This window comes from Cryptomeria japonica, chromosome 10 (genome assembly GCF_030272615.1).
Source record: "Cryptomeria japonica chromosome 10, Sugi_1.0, whole genome shotgun sequence".
In the NCBI taxonomy this organism is placed as follows: Eukaryota; Viridiplantae; Streptophyta; class Pinopsida; order Cupressales; family Cupressaceae; genus Cryptomeria; species Cryptomeria japonica.
The window spans coordinates 534940847-534964537 of NC_081414.1; positions in this window are offsets into that span (position 1 = coordinate 534940847).

Consider the following 23691-nt stretch of genomic DNA (forward strand, 5'->3'; position numbering starts at 1 on the left):
GTTAATTAATTAGAATTAATTAACTGAGTGGGTTTAGAGGAAATAATTATTGGAGGGGAATTTAGAAGAATAGGGGAATAATTAGTTTATTTGATAAATTAATTATTGGACAATAGTGACAGGATTAATTAAATTATATTTAATTGATTCTGAGAGGAATAAGGATAACACAATTAAAGTCAATTAATTATGTTGATAGGCTTAATTACATATTACTTTTAGGTGTCTACATTTTGCCCCTCTTTGATATAGCGTCGTGAAATGATGTTATATCAAAGAAGAATAAAACATAGTGGAAAAAAGGATAAGGACTAGTAGCATGATGCCCTAGTCATGGGATGAGGAAGAATGATAAGGAGGAAGGATGACAAGGAAGCAGTGGCATGCCCCCTCGAGAGGACATGTGCGTTCGAAGAACATGGGTGTGCTCTCAAAAGGAATTAGAAGAATAAGTGATGAAAGGATGAAGATAATGAAAGAGGGAAGTAGAAATGATAAATGGACTGGATTTATTTTTGAGCAAGTATAGAGAGAAAACCTAGATTTGGTATTGCCATGGATAGTCTATAGCACTGATTATAAGAACTAGGATGATATGAAGATCTGAGGCATGGATTGACGCTCAGTCAAACAAGAATGCCTTGCACAAAATCATGCAAGTGTTGATAAACACTAATGCAGGGTTGTCGGTTCGTACAAGGAAGACCTTCAAACACACCATGCCATGAAAACTATGTCCCATTATACACCAGCCAAGACATACCAAGATATAGGATAATCAAGGTAGTCCTAAACAAGTATAGTCCCAGGACACAAGATGAAAACAAAGTGCAAATCTCAAGCATGAAAACAATATGCACATGACCAACTGACATCTCTTGCCAAGAGTAGGACATGGATTTGAATAAATTGCCAGACTAGGGAAGGATACATCCTGATGGGCAGGTGATGGATTGATTGGTGGATGACAAAAGACAAGTTGGATGCACGAGGTCTGCAGATGAGAGGATTTGCACTTGGATTTGATTAGAAAAGTATGGATGGGTGCTTGGATTAGGCACAAGTTACTGCGAGCTCAGGTAGATGGGGAAAGCTCGGTTTGATGGATTGGATAGGATTGGAAGAAGGATAAATGATTAGATAGGATGAGAAAAGGGGGATGGATGATTGAGTAGGATTGCACTGGGATGGGATTATTGATTTAATTGGAAGAGATGGAGAATATGATTTCATAAGATAGGAATGGATTAGAAATTGGATTGGATGGGATGGATAGGTGGATAGGATTTGATTGACTGGAACCAATGACAAGGGAGAACCAAGGATTAGTAAGAGGATAGATAGATGAGGGATTTGTTTCGATAGGAGATGGAGGGAATAAGTGGATGGATATGGATAGGAAATGGACAAATAAAGGATGGAGGGTAGGGTGATAGAAACCCAAGAACTATGCTACAAAGGAGTGCAATGCCCCACACTAGAGGTAGTGGAATTAAGGATGCAAGGATGGTGGGTAAAGATGTATGAGATGGTACGATAATGTTTAATGGATATGGATGGTAGATGATTTAAGGCTTGTGTGTTCCAAAGCATGCATGTATATTCATTATTTTCCCTCTTATATGATCAAGATGAAAGATAGGAATGGAGGATTTATTTTGATAGAATGAGGGGTATCTGATGGAGGATATGGATAGGATAGTCAAGATCAAAGATATGAAAGGAGAATGAACTTAGATATCATGCAGATGGATGGGAGGATTGTGTGAATGAAGCTTGCCCCCAAGTGTAGAGTACAAGGGGATGAGGGGATTACACATGATTCTTTTTTGCCAAGTTTTTATCATGGTACTTACCCAAGGCACCACAAGAAGTGGTTTTCACCATTGGATGAAATGATTTTTCTTCACTTTTTTTCTTTCTTTTTTTTTTGTATTTATTGATTTTTTTTATTTTTTGGAATAGTTTGGATGGATAAGGATGAGGATGAGTGGATATGGAAGATAGTGGATGCGTGAAGGAGGAAGGGGGGATCCAAGCATCTAGTTCCATAGATGGTATCCCTTAGTATTGCTTTGAAGTGGAGGTATGCTCATAGATGTTGGTAACAATAATTGGGGAGATGAAATGGATAGGGGATGAAAGATACAGATTTGGAAAGGATTGGACTAATGAAATGGGATTGTGAAAAGTGGATGGTGGATAATGGATGGGGTTTTGAAAAATTTGTGGAAGATCAACATTGGCACACACCTTGAAGGGTGTTGGAGTAGTGGATGAGAGGGCTTTGAATTGGATGGGGGATAAAGTGTGGATTTTAGGAAATGAGAACCCAAAATAGAAGAAGGAGTTTGGATGGTGGATTTTGGGACATAAGGACCCAAAATAGCTTTTGAAGATGGAGGAGTATTAGATGGAGGATTGGAGGACTTATGAATGGATGGAGCTTTTCGATTAGCAAGATTGGATGCCAATTTTGATTTTACTTTGGGATACATTGCTTCTTTAGGAATCTACATAGTTTTTGATTTTTTCTTTTTGGGCCTTTGTGGCCTTTTTAATTTTTCTTTATTTTGGATCACATTTTTCTTTTGAGCATGTCATTTTGAGGGGACATGTTGATCCTCTGATATTTGTGGATTTTGAGCTTTATGCTTTTTAGATTGGGCATCCAAATTGCTTCCAATAGCATTGGGATGGGTGCATGAGGATGAAGGATTGATGGATTTTATGGATGGGATGGTGGAAAGAAAGTGTTGGGAGGCATCCAAGGATGTGTGCCTTTGTTGATCTTGCTTAGGGATTATTTGAGGTGATAGAGTGGTGGATAAAGGGATGTAAGGACCTAATATGGATGGGAGGGATGGAGGATTGAGAATCGGATCATAGGGGCCCAGAATGGATGCAAGGAATGAAGGGTTTAACTTTGGAACATAGGGTCCCAAAATGGATGCGAAAGATGAGGAATAACAAGATTTTGATTTGTATGAGGGAAATTTGGATTTAGTAGGAATAGAGGGTGTACCAACATCTTGAGAATTATCTTGAGGACCCTTATTATTTCAGAAACAAGATGCGAGTCCATTTTGAGGGGGATGAGATGTTGAAGGAAGATTAGGATCTTTATATGGATTGGGATCATGACATGGAGATGAAGGGATACTTTGATCTTGATGAGGGAGGGTATCATGAGAGTTAGTGGGAGGGGTGATTGGATCATGAGATGGAAAAGGATCATGCAATGATAGAGGAATCATATGATCATGAGAGGAAGTGGAGGGGATGGGATCATTAGATGGAGTGGAGGGAGATGCATCATGAGATGGAGAGGTTTCTATGCTAGCATGCTTTGGAACAAGATTTTGGCATGTTTGGAGTTGTGGGGATTGTGTGATGGAGGAAGTTATGGAAGCTTCAACTTGGGTGGATGGAGGAATGATGGTATCATGAAGTGTGGAGGATTGGGATTTGTTTTGAGGTGGAGGTGATTGGGGTGGATGGAGGACTTGAGGAGACTTGGCCACTTTGCTTTGAGGTGAGGGTTTTGTCTCCTTCGCTAGCATTTCTTGGATAAGATTATGGATGATGGATTTGGAGGATGTGGACAATATGGATTTTGGAGGATTGGGATTAGATGGAGAATTGGGATTGGATGGGGGATTAGGATTAGATGGAGGATTGGGACTGGATGGAGGATTAGGATTAGATGGAGGATTGGGATTGGATGGAGGATTGGGATAACGGATTGGGGAATTAGGGTTAATAATTGGAGGACTATGGAGTAAAGGATTTGGATGGGGAGTAGAGGTAATGAATCAATTGTAGATGGATGGGGATTGGGATGTAGATGGGGGGGGAGATGCAGGTATACATATTGGGTTAGAGGAGTATGTGGATGAGGGATAATATGGAGATGTGGATGGGCAATAAGATGGATTTCCCTTGTCGAAGGTAGATGAAGGATAGGAGATATGGTATAGATTGGGATTGGGTGTAATGTGTTGAGATGGGATGGATGAAGGTATGATAGGTGAGTGGGAAATTATGGGATTAACTCGGTAGGTAGGTTCATGAATTTTTGTGAGAATATTCTCATACCAAGATTTGAAATTATGGGTAGTCATGTTGATCATGTTGAGAGTGAACGATTAGATTGAAATTGGATGGATATGTTAAATGAAGATGAGGATTAGGACTTGGCTTGGGATGATGATGGATTAGGACTTGGCTTGCAATGATTATGGATTAGATTTTATTAGATTTTGATTGGATTTTGATTTAGAATCGAATTGATTTGATTGGATTGATCCTTGGATTAGGACTTGATTGGATTGGTCATTGGATTAGGACTTGATTTGATTGGATTGGTTGATTGATTGAATGGACTGGATTGGATTGAATTGGATTGGTTGATTGATTGACTGGATTGGATTGAATTGGATTTAATTGGATTAGATTGGATTGAATTAGGTTGGATTTGATTGGATTGAATTGGATTTGATTTGATTGGATTGGATTGGATTGGATTGGATTGGATTTGGATGAGTCCTTGGATTAGGACTTGATTTGATTGGATGATTGATTGATTGAGTGAATGGATTAGATTGAATTGGATTATATTGGATTGGATTGATTGGATTGGATTGGATTAGATTTGGATGAGTCCTTGGATTAGGACTTGATTTGATTGGATGATTGATTGATTGATTGAATGAATGGATTAGATTGAATTGGATTAGATTGGATTGAATTGGATTGGATTATGTTGGATTGGATTGAATTGGATTAGATTGGATTGAATTGGATTGGATTATGTTGGATTGGATTTGATTTGATTGGATTGGATTAGGACTTGGTTTGATTGGATTTGGATTAGATTAGATTGGTTAGATTGGATAACCAGATTAGGAAGATGAATGGATTTCATTGGTTGGAATTTTGGAGATTTGATTGGATTAGAGGAAGAATGAATATTAGTTGAGGAAGGATGATTGTTTGAATGGATGAAAGTGGATTGGGGATTGGATAATTTCTTGGATAGATAGAAATGGATTAAACATTTGCTGATGGCAAGATGGAATTTGGAAAGAGGGATGATTACTTGGTTGTGGGGGATGGACTTGGAAAGAGATGTCAAGTAAAGTAAAGAAAAGAAAACACAATGGTCAAAAGAAGTTAGATTCAAAAGATACTCATGCTCCTTCACAACATATCCTATGGTGAGAAAAGACAATAGTCAATGGATCCCAATTGGTTTCCTAGCTACACTTACCCAAAGTGGACACTTCGATACTTGACCCCACTGGCTCCCCTCCATGACACTCACTTCTTTGGGGCAGCCAAGCATCAATTCCCATGAAAACTCCTCATGGTGAACTTTGTGTCTCTACTAAGGGCCGTAAAAATATGGGCGGCTTCGGAGGTCCGACCTTGTGTACCAATGACTAGAAGGTTTTTGGCCACTATGCACAAGGTGTTTAGTATGGCTTCTTGTTAGGAGCTACCCTTTGCAGTTGTGCAAGCACAATTGAGGCCTATAGCCCAATGAAGCACAAAGAACTTAGTAGTCATGCAAGCGTGATTGAGATCTCTAGGATCCTACTAAGAACCCAATGTGAGAGTGAACTCTCATATAGCCCCAACCATTGATCCTTTCATAGTCAATGGCCTATTTATTATAGTGAGTTGGGAACCCTAGGTCCGGGTGTACTCACTTGGGTTGTTCCCCTCTTACCTTTTCAATGAGAAAGTTGGGAGGGCAGGCCCACTAGGGGTAAGCATGCAATCAAACAAGAAAAGGTGAGAGGGTCAATATTTCTGATTGTCTATGTAGACAAGAGCATAGTCTCCTACCTCTACACTTTCCTCAAACACAAAAAGCAAGAGTTCCTTACCCCTAGTTAAGATCTAGGTGCCTAGAATAAAAAGATTAAGAAAAGCACAATGTTTGGTCGGATTTCCTTAGGCAACCTGCAAAAAAAAGTTGATTAGTAGTTTGAAAATGAAGTCTTCAACAAGCGTCCTGCAAAAGACAAAAGAATGACAAAATTTTTATTTTTTTTAATTTTTTGGGAATGAGTAGAAAAACAAGAATAAAAACTTTTCTAGCAATGACAAATGTGGTTTTGGAGGCCACTTTCCAAGGGATAGGCAAGCATAAAATGGGGATTTTGGAGGAGAGATGAAGGAATGGAACAATTTGTTCTAGAGGGACAAAGAAGCAAAAATTGGAGATAGACAATATGAAAAAATTTGGAGGTGATTGGATAAAACTAGAAGAAGTTATGGAAAACCCTAAAAATGGAGAAATGTGGGATTTCGGGCTTCAAAAAGTGGAATTTAGGATAAGGTCCTCAAGGAAAGAAATGTGCAAAGTGAAATTGCGGGGATCTAATGAAGTTTGCGGATTAGTAGATAGTCGTGCTAACAGACGAGCGGTCATGCTAACAGAAAACAAAAAATCAAATGCAGACGCGCTGATTAGCAGGTGCTCGCATTGATGCATGGGTGCTTGCATCAAAACAACTACAGTTCGTGCCCAAAATTTAAAATTCAAATTTTTAACAAAAACGCTTGTGCTAATCATAGAGCAGTCAGAAAAGAAATGGAAATGAGAAGATAGAAGAATGAACTAGAGGAAGAATGAGGAGGGGATAGAAGAATTTTTGTGGTGGTTGTGTTGAATCATAGTGAGACGCCCAAAAATTTTTGAAATTTGCTATGGTTGCACCGAAGCCGAGATGGTCATGCTAATTAGTAGGCGGTCACGCTGATCCAGAACTGGTCATGCTGATGCACGTGCCCTCGCACTGAAGCGTGAACCTGTGAAAAACCTTCACAAAAAAACTCAACTTTTTTGTTAAATTTGGGACATGGGTCCCACTAGGAGTGCCAGAATGAAGATGGTGAAAAGGAGAATGGGGTGGATTAGTTAGTAAACATGAAAATCAAACATGGAAGCATATGAAATCAAAGACATAACTCAAAAACACATGAAAATATGAATAATATGCATATACCTCACAATCCTTTTACCTCTCCCTGGGATTGAGCTTCATGAAGTGAAGGCGCCCCTTGATGATGCTCTACTTGATGTGCTGCTTGCTTGATTTGGATGTGGAATGATCTCCTTTATACTCAACAAGATAGATTGATGGATTTGATAGGATTATTGGATGGATTTGAATTGAAAGATTGGAGGAAGAAGAGGAGAAAAGAGCAGCATGACAATGCATGAGAAGTGAATGGTTTGTGAGGTGAATAGGCTCCAATTTATAGATTGGAGAAGGCCAATGGAGGGTCAAGATTGATTTGATTATGAAGGTTTGAGATTGATTTGAGATAGAAGGCATGGATCAAGGGTGCCTTGGGAAAATAGACAGGAATATTAAATTCCTTTGGAAAAAGGGGGGATAAATTTGAATTTCAAACTTGAGGAATTAAAAATTCCAAAATAAGGATGCATTGAGGGATTCAAAGAAATATGAATTTCTTTGAGAGACTCACTGTTGATGTGATATGAGTGGGAATTAAAAATTGGAGAATAATGATAAGCATGATTATGAGATATTCTATAAAGGATTAATTAGGCTAAGTGGGATTAGGAAAAGTGATTTGTAGGAATCACATGACTAGGTTAATTAATTAGAATTAATTAACTGAGTGGGTTTAGAGGAAATAATTATTGGAGGGGACTTTAGAAGAATAGGGGAATAATTAATTTATTTGATAAATTAATTACTGGACAATAGTGATAGGATTAATTAAATTAGATTTAATTGATTCTGAGAGGAATAAGGATAACACAATTAAAGTCAATTAATTATGTTGATAGGCTTAATTAAATATTAATTTTAGGTGTCTACACTAGTATGTACGAGGAAAACCCAAGATGGGAAAAACCTCAGTGAGAAATGATGTTGGAGTCTACTGCTCCAATCTAGCCTCACAATGAATCTATGTTACAATGTTTAGGGCTACAACCCAAGGAGATACAACCACTGACTTGTTTATGGGCTACAACCCCTACTAGTTTTATGGGCTACAACCCAAAGGAGCTATAACCCTTGCACCAAGCTATAACTTAGTGTTCATAAAGATAACTTCAAATACAAAATTAATACTACTATTACAAGTGAATCTTGTAACCATCTCATATACCTCTCTCTACCAGTGAGACACCTTCTCAGCTCTACCAGCTTATTCTTCTGCTGCTTCCTTGTTGGTAAACTGTACTGGTTCACCTCTCCTCTATTTGTCTCTACTAGATCTCCTCCTCTCTTCTCTACACTTTATCAGTACTATGCTCTATAAGTTTGGTGTTTGCCTTTTTAGTAGCTTCTTTCACTTCTTCTCTGCCAGTATGGACACTACTGGTTGAATACTTCAACCTGGTTCTCCCTCATACTGCTCTGCTTTCACATGCAGAAGTAACACTGGATCACTTCGCAACACTATCTTCCTCTCTTTGGTAGCACACTCTCTCATCCAGTAGCCCTCTCTTCTTCTATTCACCAGCAACCTACAATGACTTTGGCTTCCCTATTTATAACTTGGTTTTCCTGCCAAAGGCCAATTCAAAAACATGGGTGGTTAGTGTTTCCTCATCATCCTTGAGGAAAACCAAATCCAATTAGATCCTTCACAATCTGATCTCCCAAACAACCAACTGTACATCTCTTCCATTGTCGCACCTTCCAATAGACATTTTCCAAATATAGAAACTAGGGCCCTTTATCTCGACCTGTATCTGTCAATCTGTTATTAATACCATTGATTTTTCCTTCTTCTCAGAAATTTATTTTCTTGCTTTGATCCAGTTGCCACCAACTCCCTAATTTGTCTCTATCGCTCATCCTTCCTCGAGCCACACTCTTATGATCTAATCCACAAATTATAGGATCTATATTGAATGCACATAGTAGAGACACCTATCTCTACACGGCACTCCACCAACCTCTACATGCTTACCACTTCATCTCCTCATGGCATCCAAGTCGACCAACTGCTAGCTTGTATTGGTGTCTTGGTTCAGGTATTACCAACAAAACACTCAACTGATTCCTCTTTTATGTTGGTTTGCTAACCTTGCCGGTATCTTACACTATACTAGTTAACTCCTCATGTCTATACTTTGTTGAACTGTCGGTGGATTTCCTTAACTGGTCATCAGACATGTCTATCCAAAGCATGCTCAACTTCATCAGGTAGGGAATCTTCTTCATCTACACCTTGTTCATATTACCAATGAACATTCATACCAATAAAACCTCTTGATAACACCATGTCATCAACCTTCCATAGACTCCATCTTCAATCAAGCCATTCTTCCTCTATCTACATCTTCTCAGCCATGCCTTCTCCCTGATCAACTCTGATCATATCTCAATTGGTTTATCAAAGTGATAAAATCATTACTCTTCATCTATACCGACATCTCAACATGCCTTCTCTTTTGGTTCAGTGCATAACCCTAATTTCATGCACTCGAGGCATTCCTTTGATTCACTGGTAGATATGGTGTGAACCTACACTGTCAGTCATTGCTTCTCATCATGACTGCATCTTCATCTGGTGGGAGTCCTATTATTCTGCAACCACAAAACATACCGGTGACCTATTCATCCTTCTCCTCCTATGTTGATGTGATTTAGGTAACATTCTACCTCTTCATCAAAAACAACAGCTCCGACACCTTTCCCAATGTCAACACTTCGCTTATCAGTTGACATACTCTCCTTACTAGTGATACACTATACCGATACCAGTAACCTTACCAGTTTTCTGCAACACAAGGTGATATCAAAGATATCTCATTCTATAATCCTTTATGATAGTGTTGCACATACATCTCTCATATCGGTAGTCATCCCATACCAGTTGACATCAATGACAACACAATGCCAACAATCTCCTCCTTTGGCATTGATGTCAACTCATGTAGTATCCGACATAATACATAATCTCTCTCCCCCTTTGTATGATCCAATGGATTCTCACTCATATAGTATGTAGTATACTATAGAATCTTTCTCTCCCTTTGACAACAATGGAAAAGGGCATTGTCAGGATAGCATTCCTCCTTGTATTTACCAGGCTCTGACTAGATTCTTTCTTCCCCTTTTTCTTTACTGGATGACTCTCCTCGTTTGATACTAATTATTACAAATTATTATATTTTCTCAAGTCACAACACTTGAGATGGAGGACTCAACTATCAACTGACACCAATTGAGCATGCAAATTTTATACCATTTGTTAAAATACTCAATTGCAGAGGGATGTGTCAGTGAATACTACTCACCTACCAGTCAAACTGCATCACTTCCTATTTTATCCCAAATTTTATTAAAATCAAATATGATTATACTATGAATACAACCAGCCAAATGACAAGTAGATACCCATAACAATAAAACTCTCCTGGGTATTCCTATAATAACTTCCATCATATTCAGTTTGGGAAAATAACCCACTTACACTTTCAGGTTCAAGTTGTTGGCATATGTGTAGAGTTTGATGACATGATGATAATGTATATATGTCATTGATGTCAATATGTTGAAGTGTGAACCGGTATGATGAAGTGTGAACCAGTATGTTGAAGTAAGTAAACTGGCAAGTGAACCGGTATGATGAAGTGTGAACCGGTATGTCAAAGTAAGTAAACTGGCAAGTGAACCGGTATATGCAAAGTTTGTATCGGGGTTTCACTTGGTATGACTATTGGTTGGTAGTCTCAGCTCCATGGTTTTTGGCTGATGCATTTCAAGTCTGTGTGATTCGACCGATGACATCCTATGATGAGTTAGCATTGAAATGAAGATTAGATCATGTTGCCACGTCAGCCTTGTCTATGTGAAGGATTTCCTTGAGGATCTTGCATGAGAAGATTAATTTTATCTACCTCAAGAATATGCAAAATCTTAGTAAATGGTGGAGAGCGCGTGATGGGTTATCAGCTTCCAGGAGCAGTGAAGAACGAACGATGCAGAACATCTTTATATTTATTCAATATTGTTTTACCCTATGTAATGTGATTAAATGGTTAGGATTGTAACGACTATATTGATAACCTAGATGCTTAGGGTTTTAGGTTTTGGCCACCGACCTAATTATTGTCTATAAGGTCGATGATGATTTTTATTTGAAGTTGTTGGCAAATGAATGTATGTGAGGTGATTCTTGCTAGACCGGAGAAGTGAGTAGAGATCTACAGAGTGTGATTGCAGATGTAAAGGAACTAAAGTGGATCTTCCTTGGCATTGAGTCTTGTTATCAGATCAGTGTATTACCTGTTGACTTCTAACCATTTCAGCAGTTGGAAAATCCCTTTACCCAGTAGCTTTAACAGGCTTTTTGTAAATCCTTTAACAGGGTGACTCAAAATCATTGAGTTCTTCAAATCCTCTTGTGAGGTAACCTTTAACAGGGTTTTAACCTCTAACCGAGTATTTAGCCATCCCTTAATCGGGTGATCCCTAGCAGGATCGGTTCCTAGTAGAACCTATTGTAAACTTTTTAACTAGACTAGGCTCCTAACAGAGTGAACTTTAGAAGAGTTCAAGGACAACTTGTGGGTATTCATCCCCACTGTAGTTTTTCCTAGTTGGGTTTCCATGTGAAAAAAATCAGTGTGTTATGTGTGATGCTTTTTCATGTGATGATTTAGTGTTTCCTGTTAAGTGGTAATGCATGTTGATCTAATAGTCATTGCATTTTTGATGTATTACTTGCTTAAGCATATGGGGGAAGTTGAGATGAGATATTAGGTTTCAAGAAGTTCTAAGTGTTATCAGTTTATGTCTTTTACAGTCTTACTGTGTTTTACCGGTATTGGCTTGGTTTAGGTTGGTGATGTTGTTTGCCAGTTAGTGCAATCTCTGTAGTTTAAGTTGTCTGAGAAATTTTTGTTTGTACTATTTTAGACCCCCTCTTAGTACGTGTTGGGTATTTACTGTTCATCATTATTCATCAATTGGTATCAGAGCATCCTCCAGGTCCTCAGTGCTATAAGCTTAACCACTTGAGGAAAAGATCTTATTCTAATGATGAAGAGGGAAGGTCCTAAGTTCAACAGAGATAACTTTAAGATATGGAAGGACAAAATGAATATATACATTAAAAGCATGGGTGCTCAACACTGGAACTATGTTGAGAATACTTATGTTGTCCCTACTGGTACTCATCGATGATCAAAGAAGGGAGATTCAGGAGAATGGGAAAGTCATGGAAGCTCTTATCAGTAGTATATCTGATATTGAGTTTATAGATGTTCAGGATAAATACAATCCCAAAGATGTATTGGATACTCTGAACACTATCTATGGCAGTGATGAGCATGTGAATCAAGCTAAGGAAGAGAGCCTTAGGGTAAAATTTGAAGACATGCAGATGGTTGAAGGAGAGACCATTCAACAATATGGGATAAGAATTAAAATTGTTGTTGGAGACATCAAGAGTGCAGGAGGTACAATGGATGATCCCACTATTGTTAGCAAAGTTTTGAGATCCTTGTTACCAGTCTATGCAATAAGGGTTGCCGCTATTCAGAAGGTGAGATCTATTGACAAGACAAAGGTGTCCCTAGACTCCATCATTTCTAAGTTGACTGCATATGAGCTAAATAGTTATGATGGCAGTTTTCAGAAGACTGAATCAACCTTTAGAGCATCTGCTACACCATCTCGAAAGGGAAAAGAAGTTGGTACCAACTATGAACCTAGACAAAATAGAGATATGGATGATGAGGAGATCCTGATGGAGTTTGAAGCTCTTCTTGCTAAGAGGCTTCCTAACGGAACTGGAAAATATAGAGGTAAGCTCCCTTTGAAATGTTTTTCTTGCAATAGGATAGGACACATTGTTGTCAACTATCCTAATAGTGATAATAAGGACAAACCAGAGAAGTTTAAAAAGGTCAAAGGAGGAAATAGGAGAAACTGTCTTGTTGCAGTCGATGAAGGTGTCACTGATGATGAATCAAAAGATGAAGAAAGCGAAGACATAGTGTTTGTAGTCATTAAGGAAGATGTGTCAGATAAGAAGGCTCTTGTCTCTCACTTTGATAATTCTAATGAGTGGATTATTGATAGTGGATGTTCTCACCACATGACTGGTGACCGGAGAAAGTTTCTGTCTCTGGAAGAGTACGATGGAGGTGTAGTCTGATTTGGTAATTATGCACCATGTATGGTAAAAGGCAAAGGGTCCATCTCTCTAAATGGAAAAAGCAGTGCTGATAATGTGTATTGGGTAGAAGGTCTCAGGCATAACCTTTTGAGTGTTGCCCAACTAAATGATAAAGGACTCACTCTGGAATTCAAAGGTGGAGTGTGAAAAATAAAAGGAAAGAGTGGTGAACTGATGGTCATCGGTATGAAGACCAAAGGTAACTTATTTCAGTTAAATACTAATATCAGTCAATGTCTAATGGCTAAGTTTGATGACAACTGGATATGGAATACTGCCATGTAAATTTTGATAATATTGTGAAGGCCAGTAAGATCAAGGCAGTTGAGAATTACCTGTGCTGAACAAACTAGAGAATCCTTTGTGCAGAGAATGTCAATTGGGGAAAATGTCTTCCTCAACCTTCAAAGGTAAATATTTCACAACAGATAATTTACTTGATCTTGTGCATACTGATTTGTGTGGTTCTATGAAAACTAGGAGTCTTCATGGAGATAGGTACTTTATGACTCTTACTGATGATTGCTCAAGAATGATGTGGGTCACATTCTTGAAAGACAAGTCTAAAAATTTTGGAAAGTTTAAAGCCTTCAGAGCACTAGTTGAAAAGGAAAGTGGTAAGAGGATTAAATGCCTTAGAATCGACCAAGGAGGTGAGTTCACTTTTGGTGAATTCAATAAGTAGTGTGAAGAGAATGGAATCAAGAGGCAACTGTCTGCCTCTCAAACTCCACAGCAGAATGGCCTAGTAGAAAGGAACAATAGAACTATAGTTGAAGCAACCAGAATGATGTTGATTCAAGGGAAGGTTGCTCACACTTTTTGGAGAGAAGCAGTGAGCACTGCAGTCTACACTATGAACCGGGTACTCATCAAGAAAGGTAAGGATAAAACTCCTTGAGTATTGGACTGGTAAGACTCCAGTAGTAAGCTACTTTAGAGTATTTGGTAGCAAGTGTTATATCAAAAGAAGTGAATACTAGAGCAAGTTTGATGTAAAATATAATGAGGGAATATTCCTAGGGTATTCCACCAAGAGAAAAGCTCTCAAGTGTTTTAACAATAGGACTCAGAGAATTGTTGAAAGTATCAATGTTAGAGCTGATGAAACCTCTGAGAAACCTAAGGAAACCATTAGCGAGCGAGTGGTAGATGAACCGGGTGTAACCTTCTGGGAACCGGTAGCAAAACAACCAAGTACAAGTAATAGTGCTCCTACACTAGTAGATGTTGCAGTAGATGTAGATGAAGAAGAAGATGAGGATGAAGAGGAAAATCAAGAGGAATCAGCTAAGATCATTCCTAGGTATATAAATATGCATCATGATCCAAAGAAAATCATAGGGGATAATGATGCAGGAATACTTATAAGAAGAAAGGTTAGAGAGAATTCTTGCATGATTTCTGAATTTGAGCCCAAAATATTTAAAGAGGCACACAAAGATGAAGACTGGATTAAGGCTATGGAAGAGGAAATTGACCAGATAGAAAAGAATGGTACATGGTCTTTGGTACCCAGATCTAAGCACAAAAATGTTATTGGCACCAAATGGGTTTGTAGAAACAAGTTGAATGAAGATGGCACAATGGCAAGAAACAAAGCAAGATTGGTATGTAAGGGATATTCTCAAGAAGAAGGAGAAGACTATGGAGAAACCTTTGCTCCAGTAGCTAGATTGGAAGGAGTTTGAATGCTACTTGCATATGCAGCCTTCAAGGGATTCAAAGTGTATCAGATGGATGTAAAATCTGAATTCTTGAATGGAATACTTGAATAAGAAGTGTATATAGAGCAACCAGATAGGTTTGCCCTATCAAAAGACACTAATATGGTGTGTAGGATACATAAAGCCTTGTATGGATTGAAGCAAGAACCTAGAGCATGATATGAATGTTTACACTCCCATCTTGTGAAGATTGGATTTGAAAGACCAAGTTAAGATAGCAATATTTATTTGAAGTCAGAAGGAGATCAGATTTTGATCTGTGAAGTGTTTGTTGATGACATAATTTTTAGTGGAGATGATAAGATGAGCCATGCGTTTGCAGATGAAATGAAGATGGAATTCAAGATGTAACTAATCAGAGAGATTAAGTTCTTCATTGGATTACAGATTCAATAAAAGAAAGAGGGTATCTTTATCACTCAATCCAAGTATGTTAAAGAGGTGTTGAAGACCTTTGGCATGGAAGATAGTGAACTAGTTGGTACACCGATGATGACCGGTTGTAAATTGTCAAAAGAAGATGATTCAGCATTAGTAAATGACAAGGAATACCGGTCAATGATTGGTAAATTGCACTATGTAGTACACAACAGACCAGACATTGCACATGCAATGGGCATTGTTGCACATTTTCATAAAAGTCCAAGAGAATCCCACTTGGTAGCAGTCAAGCAGATTCTTAGATATTTGAAGGGAACTATAGATTATAGATTGTGGTATCCATACAATAATGATTTCAATCTCATAGTGTTTACCAATGCCGATTGGGCTGGTAATGTGGACGACCGAAAGAGCACAACTGGTGGTGCATTCTTTCTTAGTGGTAGACTAGTCTCATGGATGAGCAAGAAGCATAGTTGTATCTCTCAGACCATAGCAAAAGCAAAATATGTAGCAACATTTATGAACTGTACTCAGATAATTTGGATGAAATATGTATTAAGTAGTTTCAAAGTCCATGTATCTGAACTAGTGAGTATATTTTGTGATAACAAAAGTGCAATTAATATTTCCAAGAATCCGGTATTGCATGCTAGAACCAAGCACTTCGAGCTCAATTATCTTTTCTTGAGGGAGAAAGTTTAGAACAAAGAGGTTGTATTGGAGCATGTTTCCAGTAAGGAGTAGTTAGCAAATATATTCACCAAGCCTCTACCAAAGGCTACATTTACCTATTTAAGAGGTGAATTAGGGGTGCTTCCCCTTCAAGAGGTGAACTAAAGGTATGTACTCCACATCACTCAGGTATTGTATTGTCAAATCTTTTCAGGATTGATGTTTTGAAGGATGCTACTCCTCAGGGGGAGCAGCATAGTGGAACATGGAAGCTTGTGCCTCCATTTTGGCACTGTTGTCAAAGGGGAAGAAGATGTGAAGCAGAGAAGATATCTACAGTATTGAAGACATATAATATGGAAGAAGATATAGAGATATCTTTGTGTATTGCCATAAATGCCAAAGGGGGAGATTGTTGGCATATGTGCAAAGTTTGATGACATGATGATAATGTATGTTGTCATTGATGTCAATATGCTGAAGTGTGAACTGATATGATGAAGTTTGAACCAATATGTTGAAGTAAGTAAACTGGAAAGTGAGTCAGTATGATGAAGTGCGAACCGGTATGTCAAAATAAGTAAACTGGCAAGTGAACCAGTATATGCAAAGTTTGTATCGAGGTTTTACTTGATATGACTACCGGTTGGTAGTCTCAGCTTTAGGGTTTCCATCTGATGCATTCCGAGTCTGTGCGATTTGACCGACGACATCCTATGATGAGTTAACTTTGAAATGAAGATTAGATCATGTTGCCATGTCAGCCTTGTGCACATGAAGGATTTCCTTGAGGATCTTGCATGAGAAGATTAATTCTATCTACCTCGGGAATGTGTAAAATCTTAGTAAATGGTGGAGAGCGTGTGATGGGTTATCAGCTTCTAGAAGTGGTGAAGAATGGATGATGCATAACCTCTTGAGATTTGTTCAAGATTGTTTTACCCTATGTAATGTGATTAAATGATCAAGATTGGAATGACTGTATTGATAACCTAGATTCTTAGGGTTTTATGTTTTGGCCACCAACCTAAATATTGTCTATAAGGTCGATGAACATTTTCATTTGAAGTTGTTGGCAAATGAATGTATGTGAGGTGATTCTTGCCAGACTGAGAAGTGAGTAGAGATCTACAGAGTGTGATTGCAGATGTAAAGGAACTGAAGTGGATCTGCCTTGGCATTGAGTGCTATTATCATATCAGTGTATTACCTATTGACTTCTAACCATTTTAGCAGTTGGAAAATCCCTTTATTGGGTAGCTTTAACATGATTTTTGTAAATCCTTTAACAAGGTGACTCAAAATCATTGAGTTGTTCAAATCCTCTTGTGAGGTAACCTTTAATAGGGTTTTAACCTCTAACTAGGTATTTTGCCATCCCTTAACCGGGTGATCCCTAGCAGGATCGGTTCCTAGCAGAACCTGTTGTAAAGTCTTTAACCAGACTAGGCTCATAATAGAATGAACTTTATAAGAGTTCAAGAACAACTTGTGGGTATTCATCCCCACCATGATATTTCCTAGTTGGGTTTCCATGTGAAACAAATCAGTGTGTTATGTGTGATGCTTTTTCATGTGATGATTTAGTGTTTTCTGTTAAGTGGTAATGCATGTTGATCTAATGGTCATTGTATTTCTGATGTATTACTTTCTTAAGAATATGGGGAAAGTTGATATGAGATATTAGGTTTTGAGAAGTTCTAAGTGTTACCGGTTTATGTCTTTTACAGTCTTACTGTGTTTTACCGATATTGTCTTGGTTTAGGTTGGTGATGTTGTTTGCCAGTTAGTGCAGTCTTTGCAATTTAAGTTGTCAAAGAAATATTTGTCTATACTGATTCAACCCCCCCTCTTTGTACCTATTAGGTATTTATTGTTCATTATTATTCATCACATGTATGTCGGCCTTGCATCATAACCATTTGAACTCCCCCCGAGTCATACATCTTAGGTCCTTATCTCTGATCAGGTCCAATACCGGGGCTTCAATCATCTCCATGTATCGGTTGAGTTATGCATATGTGATCATCTGGTGATCTTTTAGCTCCATCATATCCACCATTACCTATGACATGATCTTGAATCCACACAATGCCATACAGTGACATCACCATGCCATAAATTAAACCGGTTAGCCCAAAAATATGTATGCCTACGTAATTAACTATGGGGCGAACACATGTCATTCAGGTCTTCATCAACACCACTTGAGACATAACTTCACATTCCATGCTACCAGGACAATTGCAATGATCTCTGACCTCATTGTCTTACATAACCTGCAAGTACCTCTTAGCATTCATGTCGGTAACATCCTACACATATTGGTTTCCTGTACCAGTCCACCATCATTACTAGAGCACCTCCCTGTGACTCATGACATTTTCTGTCACACTGTTTCTGATTCCAATTGTTAATCTCCATTCATTGACACAATCAGGAGTGATCCAACTTTCATCTGTAGGTGTGTATTCAAGGCAACCTCTACACACTTTATCATCTCATTTTCTTCTTTCGTACCAACAGCAACTTGTTCTTCCATGTTCCCTTCTTCCACTAAGGGGGTGAATGATAAATTCAGTAAATTACTCCCCCTAAGATCCTACATCTCCTTTAGGACTTAGGAGATCTTACTTGTGCAATGAGTGCATAGTGCCAGGAAATTGGTCTTTTTGCTCCATACCTGCTTGGTCTCATTTTTCTTCCCATTTTCAGACTTGGTAGCAGGTCTTTCCTTCTTCTATTGATGGGCCCTTCCTTTCTTGGACTCTACATCACAACCAGAAATAGTGCTATAGTAGAACACAACATCCATCCCAACTTCATGATTGGGGAATCTCTTGACATACCGGTTTGACCATCTTCTTCTGATCATGTTACTATGTCTAGCAACTGAAACCGGTGGACCTTTTGCTCCAAAAGGGACATTCCTCCTCTAGTTCAATGTAGGTATTTGATTTCCATATGTTCTGTATCCACCTTTTTGTAGAGCAGGGTTTCTATACCAGCCTCCATGTGACTGCAAGTTTTTCTTCCTGCATTCAAACACTCTATGGCCAATACCATTGTAGTTATGACAAATAATATTTGCATAACCGGGAGAGGGGACATGCATGTATCTACTCCTGGATACATTTTTCTCATATGCATGATATCTATGAGATCCTATTATTCTTTCTAGATTTCTTTCTACATTCTCTTGCCCTATGGCCATAGCCATTACATGCAAAGAAGTAACCAATAAATAATGGCAAATGACTTACAAATTTATTCTACCATGCATGGGGAGATCTTACCAATTTAGTATCTCCACTTCTCCTTCCTTGAGAATGGATCCTTGGTTGTCCATTCTAGGCAGCTCTTCCATCTGGTCTCTTCTTCTCCCACACTTTTTTTCCTTGTGGGTGGTAGCATTTCTTTGTCCTCTGCCGGTAGGTCTTCTTTGCTGACTTCTCATGTTCCTACTTCCAGTGAAGTTGTCTTCTCCCATATTCCCTTTACCTTTGGGATCTACATTCTTCCTCCTTCTTGCAGCACCGGTCTTCATTCTTATCTAGAAGTCTTCACTAGTTGTACTTAGGTCAACCTTCTTCTAGGGAGTATATTTGACTGTGAAGGTCTGTCCCCTGTTTTCTCCATTTGAGGAGACAAATAGAATGTCATTGTGAGAGACATTCTTGTTGGTGGAGTATTCACCAGCACCACTTCCTAAACCTTTAGTATCCTTGGCATGATTTTGCTTCTTCAACATTTTGTCCAAGGTCTCATTGCTGCCATCAAACCGGATTCTTACCTTGAGATCATCTTGACATTTCTCAAGGTCATTTCAAAGAATCTCCATTTCTCCAACCAGCTGTAGATATTCTTTATCCTTAACCTCTAGCACAGATTCTAGATCATTACACCGACACACCTTGGTGTCTTCTTCTTGTGTCTTCAACTCTAGATGCATTTCTCAGATTCTTCAAGGCATTTGGTCAATCGGTTCTACTCCAGTATAGCAGGATTCTTGAATATATTGTATTCCTTTCTTACTCTATTGAGTTCTTCAAGTGCATTCACAAGATTTCCTTCAAGATCAACTTCTGCTTCCTCTTCTTCTTCACCTTCACTATCACTCCCAAACACATCTTTTCAGTAGTAGTGATCTACATGATCTTTTTTAGAAGTGTGCCTTTCATCTTTTGATTATTGAGCCATGAAGGGGTGGGTTCCTTCATCATCATTGTTGCAGCTACTAGCAAATCCGCCTTCATGATCTGCAGATACATGAGATGCATTTCTCATCATATCATCACAAGTCAGTTCTGCAGTAGTGGGCTCATTTCCATAGAGCTTCTGCAATCTCTCCCATAAGCTTTTTGCCAATTTACATCTATCCACCTGTGAGGAGACATCATCTATTAACCCATAGAGAATAGCCTTCATAGCCATTTCATTTGCACTAGTTTTTTCTTTCTACATTTGATTCGGTGGGAGAACTAACATTACTAGGGAAACCATTTACGATAGACATCCAAACATCATACCCTAGAGAGGATAAGTTAACTTCCATTCTACAACTCCAAATGGAATAGTTAGACCCATTAAACATTGGACTAGGGATTGACACTAAACAAACCATTGTGTACTTAAGCCATAATCTACCCAAGATGGAGAAAGCTCATCTAACTGGGAACTTGTCTTTGATACCAATTGTTAGATACAATGCACAACTAAGAGGGGGGTGAATCAGTGGCTCTCAAAATTTTTACCTTTAACTAACTTATGTGTATATACCGATTAGGGGATCTACCACAATGTAGACTTACCAGTTAGTAAGGAGACCAACACAAAAGCAATTACACATAGAGGGACATTTCATAACACTAGTATGTATGATGAATACCCAAGATGGGAAAAACCTTGATGAGAAATGTTGCTGGAGTCTACTGCTCCAATCCAGCCTCACAATGAATCTTTGTTACAATGTTTAGGACTACAACCCAAGGAGATACAACCCCTGACTTGTTTATGGGCTTCAACCCAAAGGAGCTACAACCCCTGATTTAGGGTACCAACCCAAGGAGCACCAAACCCTGACTGATTAATGGGCACCAACCCAAAGGACCTACAACCCCTACTAGTTTATGGGCTACAACCAAAACGAGCTACAATCCCTGCACTAAGCTACAACTCAGTGTTCACAAAGATAACTTCAAATATAAAATTAATACTATTGTTACGAGTGAATCTTGTAACCATCTCATATACCTCTCTCTATCGGTGAGACACCTTCTAAGCTCTAACGACTCTTTCTTTTACTGCTCTCATCTATTACTTCCTTGTTAGTAAACTCTACCAGTTCACCTCTCCTCTATTCTACTCTTCACTTTACCGTTACTATTCTTTGTTAGTTTTGTGTCTATCTTTCCTGCATCTTCTTTCACTTCTTCTCTATCAGTATGGACACTACCGGTTCTACACTGTTATCGGTTGAACACTTCAACCTGGTTCTCCCTCACACTGCTCTATTTTCACATGCAGAAGTAACACTTGATCACTTCACAACACTATCTTCCTCTCTTTGGTAGCACACTCTCTCATCCAGCAACCCTATCTTCTTCTATTCAACAACAACCTACAATGATTTTGGCTTCCATATTTATAACTTGGTTTTCCTACCAAAGGCCAATTCAAAAACATGGGAGGTTAGGGTTTCCTCATCATCCTTGAGGCAAACCAAATCCAATCAGATTATATATGATCTTATCATCCATACAACCAACTATACATCTCTGCTATTGTCATGCCTTCCAATACACATTTTCCAAATATAGAAAACACGACCCTTTATCTCGCCCTGTATCTGTCAAACCACCATTAATACCTCTATTATATCCTTCTCAAGGTCTTCTTAGAAACTGATTTTCTTGCTTTGATCCAAGAGCCACCAACTCCCTGAGTTGTCTCTATCGCTCATTCTTCCTTGAGCCACACTCTTCTGATTCGATCCACAAATTACGGGATCCGTATTGAATGCACAATAGTAGTGACACCTATCTCTACACGGTACTCCACTAACCTCTACATGCTTGCCACTTCATCTCCTCATGGCATTTAAGTCAATCAACTATCAGCTTCAATCGGTGTGTCGATTCAAGTATTACCAACCAAACATTCAACCGGTTCCTCTTTTATGCTGGTTTGCTAACCCTGTCGATATCTTACACTATACTGGTTAACTCCTCATGTCTATACTTTAGTGAACTACCGATGGAACTCCTTAACCATTCATCAAACATGTCTATCCAAATCATGCTCATCTTCATCAGGTAGGGAGTCTTCTTCATTTGCACCTTATTACTAGTGAACATTCATACCGATAAAACCTCTTCATGACACCATGCCATTAACCTTCCACAGACTCCATCTTCAATTAGGCCATTCTTCCTCTATCTACATCTTCTTAACCATGCCTTCTCCCTGATCAACTCTATTCATATCTCAATCGGTTTGTCAAAGTGACAAACTCATTACTCTTCATCTATACCAGCATCTCAAAATGCCTTCTCTTTTAGTTCAGTGTATAACCCTGATTTCATGCACTCGAGGCATTCCTTTGATTCACGGTAGATCCATCATGAGCCTTCACTGTCAGTCATTGCTTCTCATCATGACTACATCTTCATCCAGTGGGAGTCCTACTATTTTGCAACCACACAGCATACCGGTGACCTATTCATCCTTCTCCTCCTGTGTTGATGTGATTTAGGTAACATTTTGCCTCTTCATCACAAACAAACTCAAGCACCTTGCCCAATGTCAACACTTCACTTATCAGTTGACATACTCTCCTTACTAGTGATACACTGTACTGATACTAGTAACCTTACCGGTGTTCTACAATACAAGGTGATATCAAAGATATCTCATTCTATACTCCTTCATGATAGTGTTTCACATACATCTCTCATACATTAGTGTGATCATAGATTGTTTTATGCAATCGTAAAGTGAAAATATACTCCTCAGTGATGACATTAACCATGCAAGAGGGATCAACAAGAGCACCATGACAAGGTATGTCCTTAACCTTCACAACTATGTACAAAGGTCCATCAGGTGCTCTAATGGTTGCACTAGGGTCAAAATGTAATACAAGGGTCCTTAGGTGTCTCTTATTTCTCTACCATGTTTACCAAATTAGGAGTTGTGGTAGTAAGATCACAAGATGAGAAAGAGGTATGTTCAGTCTAAATCATGGTAGAGGTATGAGAAGGCAAAGGATCAGTAAAAATCTTAAGATTTTGATTAGGAGGAGCTACTGATTTGTTTCCCTTATCTTTCACACCTGCCATAGATATAGTATTATTATCAATCAAATCTTGAATCTTATTTTTTAATGCAAAGCATTTCTCAATATCATGACCAGGTTGATGATGAAATTGACAAAAGTAATTTCCATTAAAATAAGGGGATGCAAGCTTAGATGTGTTAACTAGTTTGATAAGAGGAATTTTGATAACATTTCTTTGTAACAACTAAGACATAATAATATGTAAAGATTCATTCAAAGGAGTAAATTGTCTGTCTTTTAAGGAATTTAGAAATAGGAGGCACACCTGTTGTAGCATTCACATTGTTGTTGTTGATTGTATCATTGAACTTGATGAAGCTTTTTGTTGGTTTGAACTTCATAAACGGTTGTTGTATACTCTCCCCCTTATCACTTGAA